The sequence below is a fragment of the Gordionus sp. m RMFG-2023 genome, chromosome 3, assembly GCF_954871325.1.
Source record: "Gordionus sp. m RMFG-2023 chromosome 3, tfGorSpeb1-WG-v2, whole genome shotgun sequence".
Taxonomy (NCBI): domain Eukaryota; kingdom Metazoa; phylum Nematomorpha; class Gordioida; order Chordodea; family Parachordodidae; genus Gordionus; species Gordionus sp. m RMFG-2023.
The window spans coordinates 16264243-16283273 of NC_088777.1; the positions used below are offsets into that span (position 1 = coordinate 16264243).

At 23.9% G+C, this 19031-nt stretch overlaps 1 long non-coding RNA gene across 1 annotated transcript; it reads left to right on the forward strand.

Annotated features, from left to right (window-relative positions):
* Window positions 1–1208: 1208 nt before the first annotated feature.
* On the forward strand, window positions 1209–13563 carry LOC135927162 (uncharacterized). Its single transcript, XR_010571968.1, has 3 exons — window positions 1209–1288; window positions 1391–1482; window positions 13415–13563. It is a non-coding gene; the product is annotated as an uncharacterized LOC135927162 (long non-coding RNA).
* The last annotated feature ends 5468 nt before the right edge of the window (window positions 13564–19031 follow it).

Below are 19031 nucleotides of genomic sequence, written 5' to 3' on the forward strand. Positions count from 1 at the left end.
GCAAATGTATCCACCATTTAAATATGATGATGGAAATATAAAAAAATTTGACCAAAACATTTATATTAACAATTCTGAATCCCATTTTGTAAATGTTATTTATTTTAAAGATTAATTACAAATATATTTTATATTTTTTACCAAAAGTATTTTAGTTGATTGTATTTGTCTTGTTTTTATGCATATTTTTTTTTATTTATCCTATTTTAAAATATTATAAATAGATATATAGACTACAAAGATATCTTTTTTAATCATACCATTTTTATATACATTTCATTACAACACCAACACCATATAATCATCCCAATTATTATTTTACTTTGATTAATTTGTATTGCTAATACAATTTTTACATTCTAAAAATAAATTTGAAGATTTTTTTAAAATCTGAATTAATCCTCTTTTTTTAAATCATCAACTCAAAAATGACTATATAAAAAATTTAGTATATAACATGAATATCATTTTTTTAAATAAAAAAAATTGTCACCAAATAAGTTTTAATAAAGTGTTAACACTGTCGGGGGGGGGGGGGGTATAATACTTTTATGGTTTTTTTTAAAATTTTTTATTTTTGCCTATAAATTTTTAATGGTAAAATATAGGAATTATTAATTGCGCATATTTAAGTTATTTTTTGGAGAATTTTTCCTAGAAATTTAATTTTTTTGTGGTAAAATATAGGAATTATTAATTCCGCATATTTTAGGTGAATTTTGCCTACAAATTTAATTTTTTTTGTGGTAAAATATTTAAGTTATTTTTAGGAGATTTTGCATACAAATTTAATTATTTTTGTGGTATAATATTTAAGTTATTTTTAGGAGAATTTTGCCTACAAATTTAATTTTAATAGACCCCACCTTTGAAGTTTAAGTGATTTTTAACATTTCTAGTGAAGGGTTAAATCGAAATATAGTATTAAATGAGCAATTAAATATAGTATTATAATTTATACACGAAATATAGTATTAATTAAATTTTATTCATTAAATTGAAATATATTATTGAAGTTAATACAATCATTTATAAAATGATTAAAAATGTCCAATCATAAATTTTTAAAATTAAATTAATTTAGGTAAATTAATTAACAACATTATGGGAGCTCATTAAGAGAAATTTATTTTTTAAACCTATTTAAAAAAATAATATCAAAAGATATAATTTATAAATTTCAACAAATTAAATAAAAAAATTTATATAAAAAATGAGTAATTGTTTGTAAATTTGAAGCTTGCTAGGGATTGTTGTGTGTCAATTTTATAGAATAAGTCATCACAAGGTAAGATCTTTAATGTTTCCAAGTAACCTTTAAAATAAAACATACATTATAATTTATAAATTTCAACATAAATTCAATAAAAAAAATTATATAAAAAATGAGCAATTGTTTGTAGATTTGAAGCTTGTTAGGGATTGTTGTGTGTCAATTTTATAGAATAAGTCATCACAAGGTATGAACCTTAATGTTCCCAGGTAACCTTTAAAATAAGACATACAATATAATTTATAAATTTCAACATAGAACCTTAATGTTCCCAGGTAACCTTTAAAATAAGACATACAATATAATTTATAAATTTCAACATAAATTCAATAAAAAAATTTATATAAAAAATGAATGATTGTTTGTAAATTTGAAGCACAAGGTAAGATTTATTCTTTACTCAATCATTCTAAATTTCCTAATTCATAGCCATCTTAAGATTTATGTAATTTAAATTTTTAAATTGTTTTATAGTTTACTAAATATTGGGAAATAAGTAAGGTATTACTATGGTAGTACTTTTTGGTTACATTCTAAAATCTGATATATAAAGATTTATGTATTTTAAAAAGGTTATACTATGGTAGTACTTTTTGATGACATTCTAAAATCTGATATATAAAGATTTATGTATTTTAAATTTTATATTTTTATATTGCTTTATAGTTTACTAAATATTGGGAAATAAGTAAGGTATTACTATGGTAGTACTTTTTGGTGACATCCTAAAATCTGATATATAAAGATTTATGTATTTTAAAAAGGTATTACTATGGTAGTATTCTTTGGTGACATTCTAAAATCTGATATATAAAGATTTATGTATTTTAAAAAGGTATTACTATGGTAGTACTTTTGGTGACATTCTAAAATCTGATATATAAAGATTTATGTATTTTAAATTTTTATATTGCTTTATAGTTTACTAAATATTGGGAAATAAGTAAGGTATTACTATGGTAGTACTTTTTGGTGACATTCTAAAATCTGATATATAAAGATTTATGTATTTTAAAAAGGTATTACTATAGTAGTACTTTTTGGTGACATTCTAAAATCTGATATATAAAGATTTATGTATTTAAAAAAGGTATTACTATGGTAGTACTTTTTTGTGACATTCTAAATCTGATATATAGAGATTTGTGTATTTTAAAAAGGTATTACTATGGTAGTACTTTTTGGTGACATTCTAAAATCTGATATATAAAGATTTATGTATTTTAAAAAGGTATTACTATGGTAGTACTTTTTGGTGACATTCTAAAATCTGATATATAAAGATTTATGTATTTTATATTTTTATATTGCTTTATAGTTTACTAAATATTGGGAAATAAGTAAGGTATTACTATGGTAGTACTTTTTGCTGACATTCTAAAATCTGGTATATAAAGATTTATGTATTTTAAAAAGGTATTACTATGGTACTACTTTTTGGTGACATTCTAAAATCTGATATATAAAGATTTATGTATTTTAAAAAGGTATTACTATGGTAGTACTTTTTGGTAACATTCTAAAATCTGATATATAAAGATTTATGTATTTTAAATTTTTATATTGCTTTATAGTTTACTAAATATTGGGAAATAAGTAAGGTATTACTATGGTAGTACTTTTTGGTGACAATCTAAAATCTGATATATAAAGATTTATGTATTTTAAATTTTTATATTGCTTTATAGTTTACTAAATTTCGTCCACGATATTATTTATACATCCATTTTATTATAAATACAAATTTTAAATGATTCGTTAAATTTTCGTAACTTTTTTATCGATTCGGAAAATGCGTATAAATAAGAAAAAATATAACTTTTATTTCTTGCTATATCATCTCCCCTTTGTTTTAAGTCTAGTTAAATGTTTGATAGTAGAAAGTTCTTAAACCATTGGGCTTAGTAATAAATAGACACTACTATTCTATTTTACTCCAAGAGGGAAAAAAAAATTAAGATATTTTTTTTAAAATTTTGTTTAATCCTTGTTAAAAGTTTTTGATACTAAAAAGATAATTTTGTTTTAAGACTAGTATTAAGTTTATGAAACTAGAAATGTTCTAAAACCTTTGGGTCTAGTAATAAATTTGCACGGCAATTATAGTTTGCTCGACGAGGAAAAAATCAATGTGAAATTTTTTTTAAAATTTACTTTGAGCCAAGTTAAAAGTTTTGATACTAGAAAGATGTTCTAAAACCTTTGGGTATAGTAATAAATTGGTATGCCTCTATATTTTATTCCACGATGAAAAAAATTATGAAAAATTTTAAAAAATTTGTTTTAAAAGTCTAGTTAAAAGATTTTATTACTAAAAATGTTGTAAAACCTTTGTGTATAGTAATAAATTGGCACTACCCTTATATTTTTCTACGAGAAAAAAAAATTATGCTTTTTTAAAAAAAATTTGTTTTAAGTCTAGTTAAAAGTTTTTTAATAAAAAGATGTTTTAAAATCTTTGTGTTTAGATAAATTTGCACTGCCCTTATATTTTATTTCACGAGGAAAAAAAATTATGAAATCATCTTTAATAAAACTTTATTTTAAACATAATAAAAAATTTTGATTCTAGAAAGATGTTCTAAAACTTTATTTTAAGCCTAGTTATAAGTTTTTGATATTAGAAAGATGTTCTAAAACCTTTAGGTCTACTAATAAATTGGCACAGCTGGCACTGCTATTATATTTTATCCCATGAGGAAAAAATAAAGTAAATTTTTAAAAAAAAATTTATTTTAAGCTTAGTTAAAAGTTTTTGAGTTCTAAAACCTTTGGGTCTAGTAATAAATTGGCATTGTCATTATATTTTACTCCACGAGAAAAAATAATTATGAGAATTTCTTAAACCTTTGTTTTAAGCCTAGTTATAAAATTTTAATACTAGAAATATATTCTAAAACTTTGGATCTAATATTAAATTAGCACTGCCATTATATTTTACTCGACAAGGAAAAAATAAATACGAAAATTAAAAAAAAATTATTTCATGCCTAGTTAAAATATTAATAAGATGTTCTAAAACCTCTGGGTTTTGTATTAAGTTGGCACAGGCATTATATTTTATTCCAAGAGGATAAATAATTATGAAATTTTTTTTACTTTTTTTCAAGCCTAGTTAAAAGTTACAATTGGGTTCAGAAAGAAATTTCTAGTGCCTTTATTTTTTAACCCATGAGGAAAATGTAGAAATATCAAAAAAAATGTATATTTATGTTTTGAGCTAAGTAAAAGTTTCTTGATATTTGAAAGAAGTTCTAAACCCATTGGGACTAGTATTAAATTCGCACAGCTATTCTATCTCATTCAACGACGAAATAAACATGAAAATTTTTGAAAACCTTGTTATGAGGCTTGTTAAAAGTTATTGATATTAGAAAGATTTTCTAAAACTTTTTGTTTCATATAGAGATTTCTATTGCATTATTTTTTATAATTCTTTGTGTTAAATGTAGATATTTAAAAAAAATATATTTATGTTTGTGGCCAGTAGAGAGTTTGGGTCTTAAGTTGTCACTGTCATTCTAGTTCAATCCTCGAGGTTAATAAAAATTTGAAAAAATTTAACAAACTTTGTTTTAAGCCTAGTAAAAAGTTTTTGATATTAGAAAAATAGTTCCAAAACCCTAGTGTCTAGTATAAATTAATACGGCTATCTATTATTTATTATTCATTATCTTTAACTTGAGTTTAGTTTAAATTTTTTGGTATTTGAAATGAGTGGTAAACCATTTGAAACCTCTTTGGTGATTGGTAGTGAAAGAGAAAAGACTGGGTAAATTGATAAGTGGATACCATTTTTGAATTTAAGACACTAGGATATATAAATTTACCCTAAAATAGATCTTAAATTGTCATATGCTAAAAATATTTTGAAATAATTAACTATTATCAAATTTTTATATCAAATGAAAATATTAGTAAGACATATAATTTTTAGCAAATTTTGAACCATCTTAATTTGTGACTTTACAAACATTCTTGAGTTTTACAAACATTAATGATGTCTAGATATTATTTAAATAATAGTAAAGCGAGTGTTAGTGGAGTTTGCTAAACCCCAAGATACTTCATACCACTAATTTAATTATAATTTATATTTTATCTTTGGTAATTATGTGGATAACTTATCCTAAATTACTTGAGATATAATAAAAAATTATAAGAATCAATCATATTTTGTCCTAAATGTTTATAAAATTTAGAAATTTTATTTTGATTTATGTATATATATTATGTTATAATTTTATTGTAATTAATAATAAATTTTTTTGCCTCATTATAAAACTGGTCTTGTTTATGAAACCGCACTAGAATGTTTGACTAATTTTATATTGGTCAATCAAGCTTGATGACAAATTATAGCTTGTATATAAATATAGATCAACCAATATTTATTATAAATTGTGTTTAATTTTTTTTCATCTTAAATGCATTCCACAACTGCTAAAGCATAATTTTTGTGCTTGAGAATATTATCACAGATCAATGCCAAAGCAGATGAAAAAAAGTTATAAAGATGGCCAGATGGTGTTCATGCAGACCTCAAGATTCAAAAAACCCTTATAACGCATGGACTACTTTATAAAATCTAAATTAATTTTGCACAAATATACTTTACCTAAAAATGTTAAGCTATTGAAATTTATCAAGCTATGCACATTGATGTTTAGGATGAAGTAGCACTATAAAGTTTACGAAGACACACAATAAAGGTTACTGGTAAAATAAAAAATCGTAATGATGAAAAGAAAATGATAATCTAATACAAAAAAAACACTTATCATATATAATATAATATAATTAGAATAAAATATTTTGATTCAGATTGTTTTTGAAGGTAAAATAAAAAAAAACTTAAATTTTGAAAGACATCTTAAAATAAAATGAAACATTAAAACTTATAATAATTGTTTTTAATATAAAATAAAACATTTTTAACAGTTTTAAACTATATGTTGACTTGAAAACTATATGTTAAAAAAAGGAAAAATAGTTTTAATAAAAATTTAACATTCTAAAGAAAAATATAAAAACTAAAAAATATTTTTTTGAATAAGTGATAGATAAAAAAACTAAAATTTATTAAAAAACAAAAAATTTGATTCTTTAACATTTCATGCTATTTTTTTTAGTTTCGCACGTTGTCTATCGTCTTATAGTTTGTCTAGCTTACTGGTTTTTTCATAGACCGTTGCTTGTTTGTCGTTTGTTAAGTTTGATCATTATCGTTTGTCAATTTTCTATTATTGGTCTATTTCCAACAGTTTTCATCAACCAAAAAAAATTCTGCTCATATTGTGTGAGCTATTTAATTTTTATTTTAAATTTAAAAATTCTTTATAATTTTTTAAATCTTTTTTTATATTCATTACGAAATTTTCAAATTTTTTAGACAATATTTTATTTCTGATTTGTCTTTGATTTTATGACTTTGATCTTGAACTTGTATACTTTGATTAGGTATTTGTTCATCACCTCTTCCCCTACTAAAAATTAATGTGCAAGGTGTTAAATCATTAGTGTACGTAATTTTCAAATCTGTTGTACTAGGATTATGAGGTATAATATTCGTTGATCTCTTTTTTAACTGGTCTAAATTATCTTAACGTTGTTTCCCATGTTTATTTTGTATGATAAATTCACATCTTTGTGTTAATATACCTTTGTCTCATATGTTTTCCTTGAAAGTTTTATACCAAGTTTTGTCATTTATCTCGATATTTCTATTTGACAATATTTTCTGTTTTAATTCATTATCTTTATCTTCGAGTGGTTTAATTAAGTCCCATCTGGTCTTAATTGTTTTTGAAAATTAATTTGCGCGGTATATTGGTTGTAGCGTTTGAAGTATTTCAATAATTAAATAAGAACTTTTTGAAAGCTATGTTTAAGTTTATTTTACTGTTGCTTTCCATATTCTTTTTTATACTCATTTTCATAGATCTCACCATCCGTTCACATTGATCATTGAAATTGTTGGTAGTGTGGAGCAGTAAGTACGTGTTTTATCCAGAGTTATACACTTGCTCAAAATAAAAATATTTTATCATAAAATTTGAATATCTTTTATTTTAAAAAAATTTTGATCAAAGATCTCTAGTGATGTTGTAACTAGTTACATTTTGGCTAAAAAATAACTGTAACTAGTTATATTTTCAAAATTGTAACTAGTAACTGTAACTATAATTTTTGAAATGTAACTGTCAAAAGTAACTAGTTACTTTTAAAGATAAATTTAAATAATTAATTTTATTTTTAATATGTTGTGATAAATTAATTTTAAATTAAATTTATTTTTTAAATTAAATTTATTAATTTAAAATTTTGTGAAAATGTCTGATAGTTAAAATTTCCCGTTCAAATTGATTTTCTTTTCTTAAATTGTTACATTGCAGCTGGGCTTCATAATTTTGTAAGCAAATTCAAGTAATTTAATAAATTTTAATATTATATTTATTTACAAATGTAGCACAATATATTTTTTTATATTCGATGTAAATATTCAATTTTGCGATATTTTTTTATATAAATAAATTGTATATTATTTTAAATAACTGATTATACTTTGTTTATTCTAATTTTTTTTATATTAAATAAATGCATATGAATGATGTATAAAGTAAGTAACTAGTTACTTTTGAAAATAACTAACTAATAACTAGTTACTTTTGTAAAAATGTAACTAGTAACTGTAACTAGTTATGTTTTTGCCAATGTAACTATTAACTGTAACTAGTTATGAAAATATTTTTGATGAACGATCTTCATATTTTAAAATCTTAAACTGTAACTAGTTATGAAAATATTTTTGATGAACGATCTTCATATTTTAAAATCTTATAGTAAATTATTATTTTTAATTTTTTTGTGTTAAATTAAAATCAAAATTCAATAAAAATGTACCATAAAAAAGTGACAATTTTTATAATCGATTTTTTTTAAAACATTTTTTGACATATATGGGTAAAGATTTATATTATTAAAAAAATGTTATATTAAAATTTCAATGAAGATGTAATATAACACAGAAAAGTGACAATTGTCACAATCGTTATTTTTCAACTTTTTTGATTTATTGTGTCGCTTAAAGGTATAAATTTATATTATTAAGATGTAAAAATAAAATTTGAATAAAGATGTACCATATAAAAGTGACAATTGTTATAATCATTATTATTATACTTTTTAAAATTTTTTTGACACATAATGGTAAAGATATTTATTGTAAAAATGTTATATTAAAATTATAATGAAGATGTACCATAGAAAAGTGACAATTGTCATAATCGTTATTATATTACTTTTTTAAATTTTTTTGAAACTTAATGGTAAAGATGTTTATTGTGAACATGTCAAATTAAAATTCCAATAAAGATAAACCATAGAAAAGTAAAAATTGTCATAATCGTTATTGTTTAACTTTTTTGATTTTTTTTTGACTCAAATAGGTTAAAATATATATTATTAAGATGCAAAAATAAAATTAATAAAGATGTACTATAGAAATATTTAACTTTTTTGAACTATTTTAGATATAACAAAGAAAACTGAAAATTGTAATATGTAATATTTTTAAACTTTTATAAAATTTAAACAAGTATAAAACATAGAAATTTTGACAATTATTGATTATTTCAAAATTATTGAAAAAACATATATATTATTAACCAGATTTGTTGTCAAAACGCCGCTACTCCACTAATTTAAAAAAATTAGCGTCCCTAATCTAATTTTTTTAAGAAAATTTTTGATGAATTTATTATTAGATTACAAAATATTAAAAAAAGATGCTTTCTAACGTCTATAATTTTAGCGTTTTTTAATATTAAGTAAAAGTCATGTTTTTACTATTTACAACGACATAAAGCAAGCTCCGGGCAATAAGGCATAGGTCAAATTAATTCACAAGTCCAAATTTTTTAAATATATTTATGAGTTGTTAAATTTTTGGTTAGGTCGAAATAATAAACCACACCCAACTCATTCAAATGGGTCGATTTAGTTTTTTTTATTCTGAAAATATTGTATTTTTTTTTACTCTACCAACTCGAGTCGCGAAACGCAGTTTTATTAATTTTTATTGTAAACTTAGGGAAATAGTTCAATTTTAACATCGAAATAATTATCTTGTATTCTCTTTAGTATCTCTATATTTAAAATTCAACCCATACTTCTTAAAAAATTTATCCCAATATATTAAACTTGTTGCAGTTTTACTTTACAAAAAAATGCATTATGCAAATCGTAAACAAAAATAATGTTTTATTAAAATATCCCCGTCTATGTAAATGAGAAAAAAACGCGTGAGATTTGTAGATTTTTTCATACTTTAACAGTTTTAACAAGTGGGATGTAGAACTTGTTATTCTTCGCTAGGGAGACTATGTAAATGTTGATTAAAGAAAAAGGATATATAATGGAGAAATTATGATGCGAAAAGGGGATTATTATTTTAACTAAAATTTACTTTTAATTTTTTAATTTAATTTTATTTTTTTTATGATGTTTACTATTATAATTTTGAATAAAGAATTAAAGTTGATTTTATGATTTCGTGATTCCTAATTATTATTAATTTCCTTTATATATATATATTTGTTTTCTATTTTTATATTTAGGTTTTGATGCACAATGACAAGTTTGTCGTTGTGACAGTGGTGCCGAAGAGCGGAGGAGACCGGCCCTTAATAACCTTCAGTCTGTGACCGGCAACAAGGAGATGTGTCAAACTGTATTCTAATACAAAAAAAAAAAATTCCAGAAGAACGTAAGAAAAATATGTAAATAAAGATGAAAGGGAAAAATTATGTGGTTAAGATTATGTTTATGTAGGAATATAAAATCTAAAATTAAAGACAAAGGTTTTGAAACTAATAAAGACTATGATATTTTAGATTTTAGAATTATTATCAAGTGATCACTAGAAATAACTTTGACAAAGAAATAGAAACATAAATTGCGAAAGTTAATATTTAACTAATAGGTTGCTGAGATATAATAATTAAAAAATTCGGTGAATAAGATTAGAATATAACTTTATTGTTAGGAAATAGTTGATTAAATTCTTATTGAAGATTTACGTTTAACTTTTATTTTAAGGGCTGCGAGAGATAAAACAGCCTCAAGGATTAATGTGAATTAGTATATTAGGTTGTAGATTAACCAAAAAATCTTCATAGAGAGAATCGGCTTTTCGTCATTAGAAAATTTATGCCGCAATCGAGCTCAATTTGAGATCGGATTTTTATTTTGAATCATGAATAAGATTTAAGAAGAATCATACAATATTATTCTAATAATACAAAAGGAAAAACATGCTTTAGAAATATACATATCAGTTTTCAACAACGGTTGTGCGAAAAATTATAATGATTAGATTTCATAAGTTCTTCAAAGACGTGGGGTGAAAACCATAGTGATTAGAAGTAAGAGGTTGTTCATAAACGTAAGTATGAAAACTTTTATGATTAGGTCATTGATTTCTCAACAACGTATGTATGAAAAGAGATTTATATATTTCAGCAGTTTTTTAAAGACTGAGTGTCAAAGAGTACATGAGGAAATAAATACACAATGATAATTTTTGTAAAAAAAAGTTTTGATATATATTTTAGAATAGGATTTTTAGATATAAATTTAGACATGGCTGAAAAGAAGATGAGATCAATAGCTAAATACAAGTAAATTTTTCATGAAAATATGGGTCTAGGCTTCATTAAGGGGAGAGGGGTGATAGAATGTGATATATTTATATAATTTATTATATTTTGCTACGTATTATAAAATTTAAGATTTAGTATAATTTACGCCATTTATTAAAGGCAGAATTAGTTTAGAGGAGATAAATTATGTAAATAGATTATTTTAGGTAGAAGTAGATTAGATGTGATAACCCGATATCTCAGCAAGGACAAACTGTCGTAGAAGACCCGAAAGTCTGAAAGATAGATACGATTACAAGAATTAGAGGCAACAACCAATCAATTACAAGAGAAAGGGGGAAAACAAGCAAATTGATAGAAAAGAGGGTCAAGACGTTATGCTGCAATCGTTAATCGCTGACCAATAATAGCCAATTATTCCGAGACTTTAGTCTTGATAAGAAAGCTACGATAAATTGTAAAAAAGATTAAGACAGACTAGCAAAAAACCAGAGAGGAAAGGAAACTGGATGTCATCGATAATCGTTATCAATCGTGGATAGTGGAAAACAGGCGTGTATCAAGTTCGTCAGTGGCTTACAGCGATAAAAAGCTGATCGTTTCACAGGGTGACAAGCGACAGATAGAATTCAAAAATTTCAAGCGACAAAGCCTTCGTTAGAACTTAGAAGACAGCAAAAATTAAGAAGAATAAGTCGAGATCGAAAGAAGATTGATTATTCGCAGATTGGTGGGTCTAACTTAAGTGGAAGGGTGTTGCAGTTTTACTTTACAAAAAAATGCATTATGCAAATCGTAAACAAAAATAATGTTTTATTAAAATATCCCCGTCTATGTAAATGAGAAAAAAACGCGTGAGATTTGTAGATTTTTTCATACTTTAACAGTTTTAACAAGTGGGATGTAGAACTTGTTATTCTTCGCTAGGGAGACTATGTAAATGTTGATTAAAGAAAAAGGATATATAATGGAGAAATTATGATGCGAAAAGGGGATTATTATTTTAACTAAAATTTACTTTTAATTTTTTAATTTAATTTTATTTTTTTTATGATGTTTACTATTATAATTTTGAATAAAGAATTAAAGTTGATTTTATGATTTCGTGATTCCTAATTATTATTAATTTCCTTTATATATATATATTTGTTTTCTATTTTTATATTTAGGTTTTGATGCACAATGACAAGTTTGTCGTTGTGACAAAACTTTTACACAAATTTCAAACACTATCTCCTTCAGCCCACGTATACATATTTCAGTTCAATACTTACCCCATTCCCCCGATATTTCCCCAATAAATCCCCCCCCCCCCATCCCCTATTTCACCCCAATGAGTCCTCCGATTTTTTATATTTCCCTTAAAATCCCCCTCCCCCCCCCTTAATTTCTTTTCTATAATTCTCCTCGATTTATCCCCTAAAATTCCTCCCGCACATAAATACAGATTTTTTAATTCATCTAAATCGATAAAAATAAATAATTCTCCACATCTTATATTATAAATCTCTAAATAGTTGAATATTTCATGTCTATTTTTTTATACCCCAAAATTTTTAGATAATTTAAGTTTCATAGATCAACTTTTGAATTAATTTTTCTTTCATTTAGTCATATTTTAGATATTCGTCAACTCATTTAAAAAAAAATTATTCACATTGAAACGTCATCTTTTCTATTATTCACCCATATCATCTAACACTAAATTCATTAATTTCTTTTAAAAAAATAGTCTAACAAAAATTTGTTTTGACTTTTAAAGAAAACGTGGTATATATGATTAATTGAGGGAAAAATTTAGTGTTTTTCTCAATTCATACTTTATATTATATAATATAATAAAAAAGTTAGTAACGTTTTTTTAAATTTTTCAAAGAGAATACATATTAGCATATTTTTAAGCGTGGGTATTAATAACTCATAACATTTATACATTTGTATATAGATTTATTAAAAGCCCAGACCATTTTAAATTTAATATTTATATATTATTTCCTCCCCTGCCCTGCCTTGATGAAAGAGAAAAAAATTATTTACTTTTCCTTATTTTACTTTTTCTTCCTTATTTTTTGTTTCATATATTGTCAAAAAAATAATTACATTTATATATATAATATAAATAAAACAATAAAATATTTTATTTATTTATTATAACTATAAATAAAACAATAAAATATTTTTATTTGTTTATTATAACTATAAAAATAAAAAATACATCCTTATATTTTTAAATTCAAATAAAGGGATTTTTATAAAAAAATAATTTTCAGGCAATTTTTTTTAAAATATATTATATTTATTTTTAAAGATAATTTTTAATTGCATTAAAAAAATATGTTTTATTTTGTAGACTCTGATTAATCTTAGGCTTTTCTATATTAAAGTTATAATAATGATTTTGAAGAGGTAAATTTATTAAAAAGCTATTATATTGATTAAATATACTATATTGGTTAATTTAATTTTTTTTAATGTCCAGGCCCAAATCTGGTTTAATCCCACCAAGGAATTAGAAGATGAAACAACTTTTCGATTAGATAGTCCTTCAATTAATAAATCCAACTTGTCTTTCCCTTAATTCTTGGGACCTTAATATTTTAACATTTACGGATAATTATTGGATATAATTTTATTCGTTATATCATACAATTTTATATTACGCTTATAATGTTGAAATAAAAATAAATTTATACTCTTATTTTTTAATTTTAGTGTTATATATATTACATACCTAAACCCAATTAAACAATAACTAATTTCTAATACAATATAAAATAACTCCGAATTTAGTTTAAAAATTTAATATTATAAAGCTAATTCTCTTTACTTTATGTTCACTTTAAAAAATACACCTATAAATAGTAGTAGTGTGTTGTGAATTTTAATTTAAAATAAAATATAATTAATGAAGCATTTTTGCCCAATATCTTTTAAAATACTTTTTTTTATAGTACTGTTTGTGACTTTTCCCCTCTATGTTTTTTGAGAGAAATTAGCTACAAATTTTAAGATTTTAAGAGGCTTTATTATTGTATTATCCAAATAAAACTTCTTTTGGAAAATAGATGATTTTGGCTGTATTGTTAAACTGTTCGATTTGAGTCGATTTTTAAAAACGGCTACTCAATATTATATCCAGATAATTATTACGTAAGCCTTAAGATTGTGGTCATAGATGGCACAAAAGTTACATCTATCATCGAAATGTAGAGGTTCAGGTAATATTAATAATAGCATAATCATATTCTTAAAATAATCAACATAAGTCATTTCGAATTTAAAAATATTTAAATTCCCGAACCAAAGTGGTTATATTTTTTTAATCTTTTCATCGTGGAGTAAATAATATTAGCAGGCCGATTCAAAATAAACTTTAGCCGGTTCATGCGGCTCACTGAGCCGCTCAATTTGAAATGAGTTTTGCGACTCAAAACTTTACTAGAATTTAGGCTAAGTCGACGAACACTAAGTATGGCCTTACTTAAATTCTATAAAATAAAATTTTCTCTTTTTATTCGTTATCTCAAATATTAAAATATATACTTTTATAATATATAATTCTTTTTATTAATAAAAAATTCTAATGTTCCTCGCCTTCTTTATTTTTTTCAATTAAGTTTCCTTAAAGTAATTATTACCCCATTTATTATAAATAATTTTATTTCTTCTTTCAAATATATTTAGTATTTTTCTTTATTAAATTTAGCCGATTTTGAAAATCGACTTAAATCGAGCCTTTTTTAACATCACTGTATTTATATAAAATTCTCAAAAACATGATTTAAGAAAAAAATAAATTAACCCTTCATTGCAAAGGTGGGACTATATGCAGACCCCAATTATTTTAAAAATTTCAGTATTCAAAACTATTATATGTAAATTAATTTTGATTTTTTCAATACTTCAAGAGTTTGGGTAATACATCCTATATATTTAATAATTTTATTTTGTGCTTCTTAATTGTCATTTTAAAATTAGTATCCTTTAACCTTGTAATAATTTCATTAAAATGATTTTATTTATTCAAATAAAACATGATATAATATTTACAAATATCCAAATAAAAATTTTACATAAATAAAAATAAAATAAAACGTTGTTTAATATATTTTTATTAAGTTTGATTAATAAAATATCGTTCAAAGTAGATTTATCTAATCTGGTTCGTAAAGGTGTTACTATCAGTCCTAGCGCACTGAAGGATCTTTCAACAGACACTTGCGAGCAAGGAGTAGTTAGTAGAACTACTAGCGAGAGGGTGTATAGTTCAGGATCTTAAAATTTTTAGATTGCCAATACTGCAGAATATTTTGATTGGATGGCAATTTTTGGCTATATATTAAACCGTAAATCGTCTTGATATCCATGCTCTCAATATTTTGGTATACTGAAGCATTAGCGCTTTGTCGCTCCAAATATATATCCAGCCTGGTTTTTTTACAACTGACAGGAATAGCATAGCCATCAGAGATGGGTTATCTTTTGGCTAACATTTGAATTTGTCTCCATGTAGACATCAAATGGTCCTAAAATAAAATAGATTTATTTAATTTAAAGTTCAATAATATAAATTTACCCTAGCCAGCAATTAATCATATTCGGATGGATAGATTCCATTTTGGTAATTAAATCTCGGATTCATGTAGATCCCACTTCTAAATACATTATTATTAAACAGATATTTCTGCCGACAATCCAAACACATAAGCAAATTATTAGAGAGTTCATTGTTGATTTCCTCCAAATTCAATTTACATTCCAGCCATTTAAAAAAATCTCCTATGATGCAAGACTTTTCTGTAGTTTTATAGTACTGGAGATAATACCGTGAGATTAGTTTGAATGCGAATTAATTAACGTTTGCGAATATATCTGCCCCATTTTTATGTAAAAGTTTTTATTATTATTCAGATTCTATAGATGCTATTTCACCTAGTAACATTGTCCAAAACTGGTTTGTTAACTTTTTCTAGTGTATGTAAATTTTTATATTTTTGTGATTTAAACAATTTAAGAATTGATCTTATTTCATACGTCCTCCTCTTCTCTTTATAAAATCATTAACCCCTAATTGAATTGTAAGGGCACAACAATGCACACAAATGATTTTCTTAGATCATTTATTAAATTATCCATATCATTATTATTTACTTTTTCTTAATAATAGTGCTGAGAATTTAGGTTATCTCAGTATCTTAATTTTATTGATCATATATAATGTACTCCTTAGACGAATCACTATCATGTATATTCGAAATAACGCTGTCATTTTGCTGCGCGATCTCTATATCATTTATTTGAGAATCGTTAATTGTTTGCGAAGACTCGTTATATGCCTGTGAAGACTCATATCATTCATTTGGCACAAATATTCTGAGAAGGCATCTTCAGAAAGATCAATGAGTAATCAGCTGTTCTTCAGCTATCATTTCAACGGTTTTAATCATATTGGCACTATTGTCAACTGTGATACTGTATATTTGGTTCAAACATATATTATACTTTTTTAATAAATTTTTTATTTCTTCCTCTAAATTAGACGCCGTGTGCATCTTTACAATTACTAACAAAACCTATATTTCGAATTTGAATCTTATCATCCATAATAAATTAGGCATTAACTCCTAACACTTATTTTTAAAATCGTGTTGCCGTATCCATCTTCAAAGAAATGAGCTTATTTTTTACTTGTTGCATTATCTGGCATCTTATTTCTGATATAGCATATTTTATTTTATCAATTACGATGTGTTTGTTTATAGTCATATTTAACGATTAAACTATTGAATCTAATAATAGCCTGAATGATTCATTATGTTACTAAATTAATTGGCAAGTAATGGCAATTAATTCCACAACCGATTCGGAAACCTAAATTTTTAAAAAAAATTAATTATATTTAAAATAAATAATCATTTTAGAACCCTTAAAAATTCAACTTTCAGGTCAAATCAGATTCAAAAATACCTTTCATATATTTATTTAGTAATCAGATTTGTTTTATTCTGAGCGTAATATATTAGTCCAAAAAATAAATGAAACCCGAATCAAAAATTATTCGGGAAAATTAAATTATACGACTTACCAACAAAAGTATTGCTAATAGTGATTTATTGTTTAATGTATGTAATAAAATACTTTCGATTTTCTTATGACGATTTTAATTGTTTGGGTTGTCTTCTCGTTTGACTGTGAACTTGCTGTTGACATATCACAAATGTTAACTTCACCTGACTTCAAATTAGCTGCAATAATAGGATGTTGACTGAAAATATGTCTTTAAGATTAGCTGTAAAATGCACATATATATGAATTAGAAGGTTATTAAATCATTTTTAAACTAGGTAGGACGAATGTAAAAATAAAACAATTGGTGGTTGTTATAAAAGTATATATAATCGGTATCGAACTGATTTTAATTCTGCAATAAATCATTTGTTAACTATTGGTTTGATAGTCTGGTGAAAACTTTAAAATTAGAAAAAAAATTATAAACCTCTATTTAATTGTCCTTTAATTCATATAATTTTGTTTTATTAACTAATTAGAGTTGGGACAGAATAACAGACTAGGGAAAAATATTGCTTGTGAAGATATTTTTCTACGGGTATGGCCAGAAATTTGCAAAATTTTTAAATAAGCCAAAGTCTCTTAAACCGATTAGCTTAAAATAAATATAGATTACATTACACTCTAATTGTCAAGCAAAAATTCAAATGATGAAAATATTTGGTTGTTGTGTAACTTTAAAAACCAATAATAAAAATAAAATATATTTTAAAATATCTTACATGGAATTGATTTGAGCTTTTTATGGCATTAGCTGCTTGTTGCAAAAATTTGTCTTGGTCAAACAAAAAGAAGTTAGATATTATAATATTTTTTTACATAATTACTAATTAAATTTAATTAAAATATTTTTTTTTATTAATAAAGAAAAGAACTAAATATATCTGAAAGAAGAAATAAAATTAAAATTATGATTATAATATATGGGATATTTATAATTTTTTAAAAAACTGAATTGAAAAAAAAATAGAAGGCGAGGAACGTTAGAATTTTTTTATTAATAAAAAGAATTATATATTAAAAAATGTATACTTTAATATTTTGACTCTGAGATAACGAATAAAAAGAGAGAAAATATATATAATTTATGACCATACTCATTAAAATTTCTAAGAAATCCCCCATCAAATTCAACACAGGTATATAATAATAAAGATAATGAAAGACTTTTATATAAAACTTTTAATTTTAGAATTGTGTTGGTAGAGCGTTAAGATGAATTAATCAAAATTATAAATTAACATGAGCGAGAATTTTAAATTAATGAGTACAAAAAACTAATGTAGCGCTGAAAGTATAGAATAATAATAAACAATATTATCTTTAAGTTTGGAATAAAAACGTGAAGGAATAAAAGAGAATTGAAATCGTTAATAAAAGTAATAATTTTTGATTAATTTGGAACGCTTTTTTGGTTAATTGAGTAGAATATAAAAGTGTGTTAGATAATTTTTTTTAAAAAAATGAATGAATTTAGGGTTAAATGATAAGGGGGAATAGAAAAGATAATGTTTTTTTTATTTATAATGTGGATAAAATTTTTTTTTAAAATGAGCTGATGAATATTTAAAATATGATTTTCGAAATGAAAGAAAAGTTAATTAAAAGTTGATTATGAGTTAAATTATCTTAAATTTTGGGGTATAAAAAGATTGATATGACTTATACTATTGTATAGAAATTTATAATATAAGAAGTGGAGAATCATTTATTATTCTCGATTTAAATGAATTTAAAAATAGGTATTTATGAGCGGTAGGAGCCCTAGGGGATAAATCAGGGAAAAGCCTAAGGAGGAAATGGGGGGGGGGATTTTAAGGGAAAAATTAAAAATTGGGGAGAAATAGGGGAGGTCTTTGGAGAGTTGGGGGGATTTTTTTGGAGGGATTTCTGGGGAATAGGGGAAGAATTGAACTGAAATATGTATACGTGGGCTGAATTTTAAAAGGAGAGATACAAAATGGGTGTTTGAAATTTGTGCAAAAGTTTAATATATTGAGATGAATTTTAAAAGGAGCGATACAAAA